Consider the following 13,133-nt stretch of genomic DNA (forward strand, 5'->3'; position numbering starts at 1 on the left):
TTATAAGGTACATAAATGAGGCCAATAAATCATGCAAACAAGCTAAAAGGCAAGCTTAAATCGATACGGAAAAGGATATTGCAGCAAAAGAATTCAAAATGATATTTTAAATATGTTAATAGTAAAAAAATGAAGCAGGAAGGGGTGGGACCTTTAATATCAGAGGAGGATCAGCTAGTTGATGCGAAAAAAAAAAGCTCAGATTCTGAACTCTTATTTTTTGTCTGTCAAAACACAAATGAGGAACCAGCTAATGAAGGTTTGCTTATTAATAGTCCCAATTCTAGTAATACAACTAATGATGCATGGTTCACACATGAAGAAATTAAAAAGAGACTAGAACATGTTAAGATAAACAAAGGTCCTGGGCCAGATGGTATTCATCCCAGGTTACTTAGCGAGCTTAGCTCTGTGATTGCCAAACCTCTTTACTTGAATTTTTTAGGATTCTTTGAGGTCTAGCATAGTGCAGAGAGACTGGCGAACTGCTAATGTGGTGCCGCTATTCAAAAAGGATCTCCTTCTTAGCCTCAAAACTATAGGCCAGTTAGTCTGGCATCAGTGGTAGGAAAGCTTTTCGAAGGGTTAATAAAGGATAAGACTTCATAGCAAATAACAATACTATGATTTTTTTTATATAAAATCGGAATTTATTAAACCCAGAGGATGGACAAGTCAGAATCTGAAAATCCACAATCTCAGACCTGTCGAGGTTGCATATAAGTCAATAGTGCGCTGGGTTTTTGGCAATACCCCAAAGTTTTTCATGCAAAACTTGGATGAAAAATCCGAAAAAATTGTGAAAATCAGATTTTTTCTCAGAAACTAAATTTTCAGGAAAGTGTATTCATAAATAAGCCCAAAAAACCTGCGCGGATTTGGTCGGAGATCTTTTCAGAAAATATTGAGATAAATTCTGATTTTGATAAATAACCCCCTATGAGTTTGTGCCAGCATGGTTTAATGTGTAATAGATCTTGCCAGACTTAATTTCTTTTTATGAGAAGGCAAGCAGGGACCTCGATTCTGGGATGGCAGTGGATGTGATTTACTTAGACTTTGCTAAAGCATTTGATACAGTGCCACACAAAAGGTTGCTAGTTAAATTAAGGAATGTTGGCCTGGAACATAGTATTTGTACCTGGAAAGAGAACTGGCTAAAAGATACACTACAAAGAGTGGTGGTAAATGGAACATTTTCTAATTGGACCAGTGTTGTTAGTGGAGTACCGCAGGGCTCTGTACTAGGTCCCTTGCTTTTCAACTTGTTTATTAATGACCTGGAGGTGGGCATTGAAAGTAATGTTTCTATTTTTGAAGATGATACTAAATTGTGCAGAACTATAGGTTCCATGCAGGATGCTGCCACTTTGTAGACAGGGATTTACATAGTAGGCACCCCTAGGCCCACTGCCATTCATGGCCCCTTTATTCGAGCAAATTTTCATCTGGACTGGAGCAATGCTGATTGGCGCATGGGAAATTTAAAAAATGATTGTATCTCCAGCGCATCCCCAGTGTTTTTGAACCAATGTGGGTTTGGTTGGGCAGCATGCCGCCCCCTAAAATCCTTCCACCCTAGGCCCATGCCTAGGTGGCCTTTCCACAAATCCGGGCCTGTTTGCAGAGTGATTTGTCTAAGTTGGGAAACTGGGCAGCAAACTGGAAAATGAGGTTCAATGTTGATAAATGCAAGGTTATGCACTTTGGCAAAAATAATATAAATGCAAATTATACACTAAATGGCAGTGTGTTGGGAGTTTCCTTAAATGAGAAGGATCTTAGGGGCAAATTCACTAAGCGCCGAAAATGTGATTGTGATGGCTTTGCTGCACTTCACCAAACTTCGCCAGGTGTAGTTTCACCGGGGCTGCTCAAATTCACTAAAATCTGAAGTTGTGCCCAGGGAGGTGAAAGGTAGCAAAGTTGCACTAGCGTTAATTCGTCAAGCAAAGTGAAGTTACTCTAGCGATGCCTAATTTGCATATGGTGCCAAGTTAAAGTACAATGGACATATATATGCAGCATAAACTACATTACACTACACATGCCTGGGAAACCTTCATTAAATAAAATAGAGGTCTTATATTGTCCTACACATGTGACCACTGTATAGTTTATGTGCCATATGTTAGGAAATGTACTATATTTTGTTGTGTACTGTCTGTCTGACCTTGATTAACCTTGACAAGACTTGACAACTTTTGACAATTCTCTGTTACATCTGTTAGAACCCTGGGAATTGTACGGAGGTTCAGTGCAAAGGGCAGGAGAAAATACACGGTGGGTTTTGAAATATCCTGTAAAGGAACTCGGTGACTGCTTGAATAATCATCTCCCTGTCTGTTCTGTTGAACTGTGTCTGTCTATATGTGCAGTTGTGTGTATTTGGGTGTATTTGTTAGGAGGTGTGTGTTTCTGTATAGCAGTGATGTGTGCCACTACATGTATAACAGTGTAAGTATCTCAGAGTATTATATTTTATCTTGCTGTACTGAAAGGGGTTCAACGACTTTCCCCTGAGCATTAGGGAGAGGTACAAAAAGATTTTATTTATATCCAGCACCACTGAAATTCCTCCATAATTAAACTTTGTTTTTATCCTTTTTTACTTTTGCAGGATATGCTGAAAGTTAAGTGGGCAGGGGCGTAACTATAGAGGAAGCAGACCCTGCAGGGGGGCCCAGGAGTGTAGGGGGCCCAGTGAGACCCTAATTAATTAGCAATTTTAATATATCTTGGTAAAATAGGCCAACTTATAAATGTTTTGGGGCCCTAAATTGAATTTGCTATGGGGCCCAGTAACAACTAGTTACGCCACTGTAAGTGGGAGTAGTTTTTTTTTATTGGTGGCAACTTAAATTGGGACAGAACTGCATGTATTGAATACCTATGCACTATGAACTTGTGCCTTACTTGCCCTCATGTCAGCCAGTGCCGACTTGCCAGTCATAATGGTGCCTTCCCTATGCTTACTGCGTGTGTCATACTCTGTTTGCCATACTTTGTACCCTGTGGGTAGCATTTGAAAATTGTTGTTATCGGTGCCTGAGGTGTTAAATCGTGTGCTGGGGGTGCTGTGTAATCCACAGGAGAGGATGAGGCACATGGATTTAATGGTATGCTTATGGTATATTTAAGGGTATGACATTTTCACATATGAATAATAAGTTAAATTCCTGCAGTGGGCACCAACCATTTGGTTTTTTGGTGTGCTACCACAATTAATGTGGACATGGTCTTAAAAGTTCTTCAGTTAGCATGGGGGTGATTTAAATGGGTGTAGTTTAAAAGCAGGAGTGGTCAACACTGGCTTTCATTATCGGCCCTCCACCATGTACACCAGAAATATTCTGCCCTCAGTACCACAGACGTTGGACCGCACTGATGTAGGGAATGACACACAATGCATTTTGCCACTTTAACATTATGGACATCAAAAGGCCTGAAATCAGGGTCGGACTGGGGGGCTCAGGGCCCACTGGGCTGCTGCATGCGCACATACGCACTGTGTTTTGTCGTGGCCCAGTCCAACCCTGCCTGAAATGCCTTGTCATTGTCCACAATATAAATTGCAACAGGTATGTAATTCAACTCACATTATTATCTTGCCATTAATCTTATACAAACTCACATACATGTGTTGATTTAAAGAAGCACGCTGGAGAAGAGGCGCTTAAGGGGTGATATGATAACTATGTATAAATATATAAGGAGATCATATAATAATCTCTCTAATGCTTTATTTACCAGTAGGTTATTCCAGCTGACGCAAGGTCACCCATTCCGATTAGAAGAAAAGAGGTTCTGCCTAAATATTCGGAAGGTTTGTTACAGTGAGAGCTGTGAAGATGTGGAATTCTCTCCCTGAACCAGTTGTACTGGCTGATACATTAGATAGCTTTAAGAAGGGGTTGGATGGCTTTTTAGCAAGTGAGGGAATACAGGGTTATGGGAGATAGCTCATAGTACAAGTTGATCCAGGGACTGGTCCCATTGCCATTTTGGAGCCAGGAAGGAATTTTTCCCCCTCTGAGGCAAATTGGAGAGGCTTCAGATGGGTTTTTTTTGCCTTCCTCTGGATCAACTGGCAGTTAAGCAGGTTAAAAAAGTAAAAAGATTGAACTCGATGGACGTGTGTCTTTTTTCAACCTAACTTACTATGTTACTATGTAAGCATTGCACTATGCTCATTGGGAACAAATGAAAATTTTTATTTCAAGATATAAAAATGCATCTTCCTCTCTCTTTCCTTTCTATTCTATTTTATACATTGTCTCACATGGTGCAAGAAAGAGATAGCATGGCATTTTATTTATTCAAAAATCCCTTCCCTACCTGCATCTGCTTCCCATACACATGAAAAATATGCTACCTGTAGCAGGCACTTATGTAGTCATGTGGTAGTCATTCCTTAGAGATTCCCTAAATAGAGCTTTAGCATTGGCCATAGGCAGTGCATGGGGATAAGCATAATTTTTTTTTTTGCTCCTGTGTCTCCTTGCTCCTGTGACTCCTGTGCCTCCTGTGCCTGGTTCCTGCCTTGTTCCCTGTTCCTGTCCTTGTCCTTCCTGATTCTCTGCTTTGTGCTCCTCTTCCCTGTTCCAGTTCCAATTGACTATTGATCTCCTTAGAATTTGACCTCAGCCTGCCCCAGACCTCTGCCAGTTTACCAGACTCTCCTAGTTTGAGCCAGTCCTGTCCTTCTGCCCGTTTATTGGATCAATCTTGTCTGCAGCCTGCCTCTAGGGTTACCACCTGGCCGGTATATTAACCGGCCTGGCTGGTAAAAATTATGCTTAATAGGGAAAAACGATAAATATATAGGAAGGCCGGTATTTTTTTCCAGAAAAGGTGGCAACCCTACCTGCCTCTGACCACTGGCCCGGTAAAAGGACATCTATTATTCTTTTGCATTTTACAGCTGTATTGCCTGAATTTGCGTTAATAAATCTTTATTCTACATGACAACATGTTTCCAGTTTATCAGCACCTTAAATACCCGCTGTATCCGTGTTACACAGCAAGGAGACTCATACCTGCTAGCCACTCACCTGTGGTCCAGCATGACACCCCATTGTATCAAAATAACAAATAATTTACTATTCATGCTAATATAATCTGTAGCCAGTGGAAGTCAGGACATTTTTTAGCCTGTTACTGTAGGGTCAATCACTTCCTAAAACTCTGGCCATGGTTTTGTAGGCATATTCATTTTGCAGGAATAGTGTAGTAATATAGCAGATATGAGATCACAGACATTAAATGGAACTTGTAGTGAATTATGAGATTATTTTTTTCTTCTTTCCTTTGGTCACTATGGAGGGAGCTTTGCAAAGGCTGAAATCTATTATTTCTTGCCTCTTTTCCCCCTAACCTTTTAGATCTGAACTTGCAGAAGAAGTAGCAGTGGAATAAACAGACTCCAATGTGTTATGGAAATGCAAACTCCTAGAAGGCTGCAACTGCAAATGTGTCATTTGAAAAGTGACTCTTATGCAGACATAATGATCTGAAGGCTAACCATAGCACGTCAGCTGTAACTTAATACTAACAGTTGTCTGCACACTTTCAGTACTAAACCTACAGTCTAGCACATGCCACTGACCACCAACCATGTTTTTAATGTAGGCTCGCTGAATGAGGTAAGAAACTTCATTTTACTACCAATCAGTTGTGCATGTTTCAGATCCTCATAAATTTGATTACATTGATTAATATAACCGAGTTTAGAGTTGTGATAAAATAATGTTTTTCAAGTAGATTAACAACATATTATTTTGTCTTTACATTTTTAACTGCTGTTTACACTACAATGCATATTTTGATCAATAATGCATTCTTAAGTCATGCATATAACGCATTACATTATGATCAAATATATTACATATTACAAATACAATGCATTTTTATTTTAAACAGAATTCATGTTTTTTTTATTTTACAATAGTTATATTATGTGAAATGTATTGAATTTGGTGTTGTTTTTAAATGCCGTCTGTTAGGAATATGAAAGGAGGAACAATAAGAGACTGTACGGATATCAGGATCAATCCCTACTATATTTTAATAAAACAGACACCTTGGAACTTTCAAGGACATGATAGGGCAATAATACAATACAGAAATGCTAAAACACAGGATCAATAGTTGTTGTTTTTTGTTTTTGAAGAATAAGAAGTTATCTGCAACTTTGCAGCAGTGCTCTAACATGTCATCAGTTTTATTTGGACAAGGGCCAGTGCTTATATTTGCATTTGTTACCTTTCAGATATTCACTGTTGCATTCCTGGAACTTTAAGATATTAATCCGAATTCATAGTCTTCTCATGTAACTTTCATAAAACTATCAGCATTAAGGTATTATATTAGAAGACAAATACTGTAAATAAATCTGGCCAAAGAGATATGGCTGTTTTGTTACCTGCAGAAAATCGCTTCTTCTGACAATACTTTTGATCCAGAATGTAGCAACCCATTGCAATTGCAGGAAGAAGGCAAACATGGAACTCTGCTGACTGGATAGGAATATGATAGATATGGCATAGGGAGCAGGAGGCATGAGAGGGGTTTCCTCAGACTGAAGGAACAGCACATGAAACATTTACAAACCATATTTGAGATCCAGAACATTTTTATGACCCAGAATAGCAGCACAGTTTAAGCCTGCCTTAATAATAGTAGTATATTCAATATAAGCTTTCCATTTTCCACTCTTATTGTAAGGTTTGTCTGACCCTAAGTTTTAATTAATCCAACTGTATATGGAATTCCCTCTCTATTCTATGTAATACAAGAAGTACAGAGAAATGTATATATAGCTCATTATCTGACACTTTATGGACAGGGAGTAAAATAGTAACTTTTAGTTTGAAAAAAACATTTATCAAGTTTAGGCTTTTTAGTCTAAGCAGGGCTTTTACCATAGGTTGGACATTTGAGGGGGGCTTTAACATAAAAGCCTTAAGATCACTGTTCTATTTGTAGTTGGTCTTCTTTTGTGTGAGTGTTTTATTTACTGCTACTCTCCAGTTTGTATTTTAAATAGCTTTAAATATGTACATTTAAATCTAATATGTAATTGTTATGGACAGTGAACCTATCGACTAGGTATTGGTTTTGAATGTAAATTAAATTTGAACATTACGGAAGGATAAGCAATACAAATTAACTTTAAATAGGTAAGTATTTTGTTAGTAGCATTATATTTATGCTTCATGGTCACTAAAGACAGTAAATCTCGTACTCTCTATACAGTGCATGTCAGTGTATTTATAGAAAGTCAGTCAGTTGTAAGCAAATAGCTCTGCTTCAGCAGGGGGAATGAAATACTTGGGCAGCAATTCTCACAGCCATACATGGCAGATAGATTCAAGCATTTAATACAGACAGGGTCAGAGCTGTTTTTTAAAAAAAGTCATTAATAAGCATTATTAGCATGAAATTACAATATATATTTATGAGTGTCCCAAACTAAATCACTTAAAGGGGCAGATGTATGAAGGGTCGAATATCGAGGGTTAATTAACCCTCGATATTCGACTAGGAACTAAAATCGTTCGACTTCGAATATCGAAGTCGAACGATTTAGCGCAAATCCTGCGATCGAACGATCGAAGGATTATTCCTTCGATCGAACGATTAAATCCTTCGAATCGAACGATTCGAAGGATTTTAATCCAACGATCGAAGGAATATCCTTCGATCAAAAAATCTCAGGCAAGCCTATGGGGACCTTCCCCATAGGCTAACATTGACTTCGGTAGCTTTTAGCTGCCGAAGTAGGGGGTCGAAGTTTTTCTTAAAGAGACAGTACTTCGACTATCGAATGGTCGAATAGTCGAACGATTTTTAGTTCGAATTGTTCGATTCGAAGTCGAAGTAGTAGTCGAAGGTCGAAGTAGCCCATTCGATGGTCGAAGTAGCCCAAAAAACACTTCGAAATTCGAAGTTTTTTTTATTCGAATCCTTCACTCGAGCTAAGTAAATGTGCCCCTAAATGTTTCCAAAAATTGCGTAATATTGTTCGAAGAAATATTTATAGATTTACAATACATGCATAATAGTTATCCCAATAGTGTTTTATTTTTTTTGCATTTAGAGGGTAGATTATACTGGCATATACAGATATACTGTACCTAGCAAAAACATGGATATATTATATGTATGTATGTATGTATATTTTTATTTGTATAGTACTCCTTGAGGGCAAAGCACTGTACAGCAAAACGATAAATTAGAAGCAAGGGGTCATTGAAATAAAAAGTAACAATAAGTGCATTATTAGAAATACAATTCACATAAATATAAAATATAATTACAATACAGATTAAATGCTCAGTGTCAAGGAAACAAAAAGGCTAGAGGACACTACCACGTAGGGCTTACAGTCTAAATGTGAGGGTAACAGACAGACACAATTCAGAGGGGTATTAAGGTGCTGTAGGTTACAGTTTGTTACACTGTTATATAAGTGCCAGTTCCCAGTTCAGGTGTTATCCAGGTGCTCTCAGAGGTAGTCTTTGAGTTTTGTTTTAAAAACACTGGAGGAGGATTCTCTCCTGAGAGATTCAGGAATGGCATTCCAAATATAAGAAGTCGCAAGAGAGAAAGGTTTGTTACGGGAAACAGCAGTAGTAGTGGGGGGTACAACAAAGCGGTTGCCCTGAGAGGAGCGGAGGTTTCGGGCAGGAACATATAGAGAAACAAGAGATGAGATGTAGTTAGGTGCAGAGGAATGAAGGGCTTTGAACGTTATGAGGAGGAGTTTATAAGTTATTCTTTGTTTTATAGGAAGCCATAATAAGGACTTCAGCAGTGGAGGGGCCTGTACGCTTTTTGATGAGAGGAGGATAATTCTTGCAGCAGTGTTTAATACAGACTGTAGAGGGGAGAGATGGGAGTTAGGGAGGCCAGTTAGTAGTTACAGTAATCTAGTCTGGATAGGATGAGAGCATGCATGAGCGTCTTGGATGTATCGGGTGAAAGGAACGGATGGATTTTGGCAATATTGCGTAAGAAAAAGTGACAGGTTTTGACAGTGGTGTTAATATGATCAGAGAAGTAGAGAGATGAGTCAAAGATTACCCCCAGACAGCGTGTTGAGTTGACAGGATTAATGAGCCATCAATAGAGATAGTAAATAGGGAAGTAGGACCAGGCTTAGGTGGAAAGATGATTAGTTCAGTTTTTGTTAGGTTCAGTATGAGGTGGCTCTGGTTCATCCAATTTGAGATAGTTAGGAGGCAGTTAGAGATTTGAGCCTCTGTTTCAGCTGTTAATGAAGGGGTGGATAAATATATTTGGGTATCATCAGCATACACATGATAATTAAAGCCAAATGAATGGATGAGATCTCCCAAAGACAGAGTGTACAGGGAGAACAACAGCAGACCAAGTACAGAACCCCCACATTAAGTGGAACTGGAGATGAGGTTTTGTTATCATAGGAGACAGTGAATGATTGGTTAGAAAGGTAATAAGAGAGCCAAGATGCAGTCTGGTTACGGATGCCAAGCGAATACAGAATCTGCATCAGGAGAGAGTGGTCAACTGTATCAAATGCAGATGATAGGTCAAGGAGGAGAAGGATGGAGAAGTGACCTTTGGCTTTGGCAACCTGTAGATTGTTTTTTACTCTGCACAAAGCAGTCTTAGTAAAGTGACCAGGCCAGAAACCAGATTGCAGAGGGTCCAACAGATCATGGGTGTGTAGAAAGTTAGTAATACGGGAGAACACAATACGCTCTAGGAGTTTAGAGGCAAGTGGCAGAAGGGAGACAGGGTGTTAATTTGATAGACAGGATGGGTCAAAAGTGGCCTTTTTAAGAATATGCAATATGTTGGCGCTATAGAAATACATGTTAATATAATAAGAATAGGCTTTACACAGGCCTGTTTGAAAGGAGAAGGGAAGGTTCCAGAAAATAGAGAAGAATCGAAGACGTGGGTAAGTAGTGGTGTAAGCTCTGCAACAGAGTGTTTGAGCAGAGAAGAAGGCATAGGGTCAAGGGGGCAAGTTGTGAGTGGGGAGGACAGGAGAAGCTTGGAGACTTCAGACATTGTTACTGGAGGGAAGGAATTAAGACATGCAGAAGGGGGCTTAGGAAGGAGGAGCTGGTTTACATTAGTAGAGGTAGGGATCTGATTGTGGATGGACTCTACTTTGTCTTTAAAGAAATCAGCAAAGGAGAGTGCATCAGGTTGAGTGATACTGTTGATGAGGGATGGAGAAGAGTATTGAATAGAGAAAACAGGTGCTGTGGGTTGGATTTGTGATTGTTTATAAGGGAACTGTAGTACTCTTGCTTTGACAAGGCAGAATTGAGGCAGGACAATAGAAATTTATAGTGAATAAAGTCTGCTTGTGTATGGGATTTCTTCCACATATGTTCAGAAGATCTAGTACAGGAGCGCAAGAATCTGGTTTGTGAATTCAGCCAGGGTCGTGGGTTCTGAGCATGTGTACGCTTAGCCTGTAAAGGGGCAAATGAGCGAATGGTTAAGGATAGTATGTGATTATACTCCCTTACCAGGATATCAGGATCAGACATCATATTTAGGGAAATGAGACTGGACCTGAAAGACCGAGCTAAGGCTGGAAGGTCAATGTCACGTGTATCCCCGACAGTGGGGGAAGAAGCAGGTGGGCACGGAGAGTGAGAGATGGAAAATGTAACCAAATTGTGATCGAAAGGGGAAAGGGTTCACTGTTAAAACCAGAGAGAGAGAGTTTTTTAGTAAACACTAGATCCAGAAAGTGGCCATCCTTATGAATAGGGGTGTTTGTCCACTGCTGGAGCTCAAAGGAGGAGGTTAGGCGGAGAAAACGAGAGGGCCAGGGTTGTGAAGCATCATCAATGTGGAAGTTAAAATCCCCAAGAATGATTGCAGGGTGGAAAATCTGAAGGGCATGGATGAGAAGGCTGGAGGAATAGGAATAGGTTTGAACCGACAGCGAGAGGAGAATTCCTACTCCCCACCACGTCCAATGGTTCAGAGGGTGTGAGAGAAAGAGAGACCACCATGAGAGAGTGCAGCCTCAACGGCGGTATCATTCTGTGAGAGCCAGGTTTCTGTTAGTGCAAAAAGACTAAGTGAATTAGAGCAAAAAAGATCATGGATTAATGTGGATTTATTAGTTAAAGAGCGGGTGTTAAGAAACTCACAAGAAAAGGGAAGACAGAAAGAAGGAAGAGTCGGAATCTGAATAAGGTTAGAGAAAGTAGAGGAATGAGAAGATTTGTTGGCAGGAAAACAAGGTCAAATATATCTTGGTATGGAGCAGGGTCCAGGGTTTGGAGCGATATCCCCTGCAGCCAGCAAAAGTAGGTAAAAGAGGGAAAAGATGTGGGAAGAGGATTTGAAGTGACGACATATCCGGGTCTTATTTGTAACTGGAGGACGAAGGTGGTACAAGTAGTTGTAAAGTGTATAAGAGCTGGAGTATGTGGAAGGGAGCAGGGAAAAAGATATGTAAATAGAATACTGACAGACAATAGGACGGTTAAAGGAAGTAACTACCTTAGGGAGCACCGTGCATGCAAACAGAGCAAAAACGATTAACTTTGCCATTGCAGTTTCTAGCAGGTAGCAGTGTTATGTCCTCAATGGAGTATGACTGCAGCAGGTGAGTAGCTCCCAATCAATGTGTTCTAAGTTTGAGATTAGTCCATTTACTGTTGAAAAAGAGTCCTCATTGTATCTCTCCTTGTTAAACTCTTCCAGATCACTTGTAAATGAATCACTTCGAAATGAAGCACCCTTTCAAATGCTCACCCCAGCAAATGCTCTCCCCTAAAAGGGTCTTAATAAATAGGGAGAGTAAAAACTGGGAACTGCTGCACACAGGTCTGGGGAATTACAACTGATTCTAAGTCGCCCAAAGTTTCGATTTGTTTTCCGAAGTCCGCATTATTAGGAGGTAGTGAGTACAGAACAGCGAAGTCTAATATTTGGTACTAGCAGGACATGCTTCAGTCTTTATTTTGGTACAGTTTGGAGAGACATGGTAGGTATCAGGCAAGGCTAGGGCTCATAGTTGTTAGACCGGTGCTGCTGGTACTGGATCAGGCAATAAATGCAAAGTCCAACCAAGGTAACATATTAGATCAAGTCCAGGCATGGGTCAGGGCAGGCAGTGTCCAGAATACAAAGTCAGTAAACAGGCCTACGACAGATATCCAATATAAACAGCATTCACTTGAAAAAGAAATGTGTACCTATATTCTGGCAAGGACATTGGTGACAGCTGAAGGTTTCAATGTCCAATGTTCACATTAAAACGTGGCACTGCACGCGAACGATCAGGTCCACTTTCCAGTGCAAGTAATGATGAAGTTGGGCAGAGAGGCCCACTTTTAATTGTGTGCCCCTCTTAATACAGGCAACATTTTGCTGCCTCTAGCTTCTACATGCTGCCATTGCTTGCAACAAAGAACTACTCCAATATGTTTTTCAATCAATCGTGCACTAGCTAGTTTCATTTCAGGAGTCTTTTCAATTTAGAGGATGTACCCTTGACAACTACTGTCTGTTTACAATCCTTCAAGTTGTTCTCCGGTAGTTTTAGAGTTTAGAAGACCAAGATACTAATTAATGGAGCAGTTGTTTATGTACATCTATTTTAAAAGCTTCTCTGAAATCTAACACCATGTACGCTCAAAACAGCTTTCTCCTTATTTCATTGTAACAAGCAAGTTTGTTTGACAAGATCTGTCTTGCAAAGCCATTTACTCGTTATTTTATTCAATATAATATAACCCTGAATGTAATTTTGTAGCAAATATTTTTACGCTTAAAGATATCAAAGTTACTGGTCTATAAATGTCAGGTTAGGACTATACAACCTATTTGAATATTGAAACTCCTTTTCCATTTGCACCATGCCAGCCAAAAGTGAAGCCAAGAAGTTTAAAAATAAAGGTCCAGCTAAAAATTACCTAAGAAATTTAAGCACTGCTGGGTATATTCTAGAAGGTCTGATGCTTTGTTGTTGCTGTTTTAGTGCCTTTTTCTTTTTCAATGAGGAAAAATATACTTATATTTTTTGGTATAGAACATGTTGTTGTTCTTACGTTTTTAATGTTTGCTCATTTTATTGTATCTTTAAAACATTTGTTTTAAAGTCTGTA

General features: G+C 39.5%; 1 protein-coding gene across 3 annotated transcripts in view; it reads left to right on the forward strand.

The window, feature by feature from the left end:
* The window catches only part of myot.S (myotilin S homeolog), a 47,907-nt gene that overhangs the window by 8,241 nt on the left and 26,533 nt on the right, over positions 1-13,133 (forward strand). For 2 of the 3 annotated variants that reach the window (XM_018256214.2, XM_018256213.2), the window contains exon 3: positions 5,385-5,645. The exons of the other annotated variant lie outside the window; for it this stretch is intronic. The gene's annotated coding sequence lies outside the window, so the exon portion shown is untranslated. The remainder of the gene's footprint in view (positions 1-5,384; positions 5,646-13,133) is intronic. 3 annotated transcript variants of the gene reach the window in all.

This window comes from Xenopus laevis, chromosome 3S (genome assembly GCF_017654675.1).
Source record: "Xenopus laevis strain J_2021 chromosome 3S, Xenopus_laevis_v10.1, whole genome shotgun sequence".
Lineage (NCBI taxonomy): Eukaryota > Metazoa > Chordata > Amphibia > Anura > Pipidae > Xenopus > Xenopus laevis.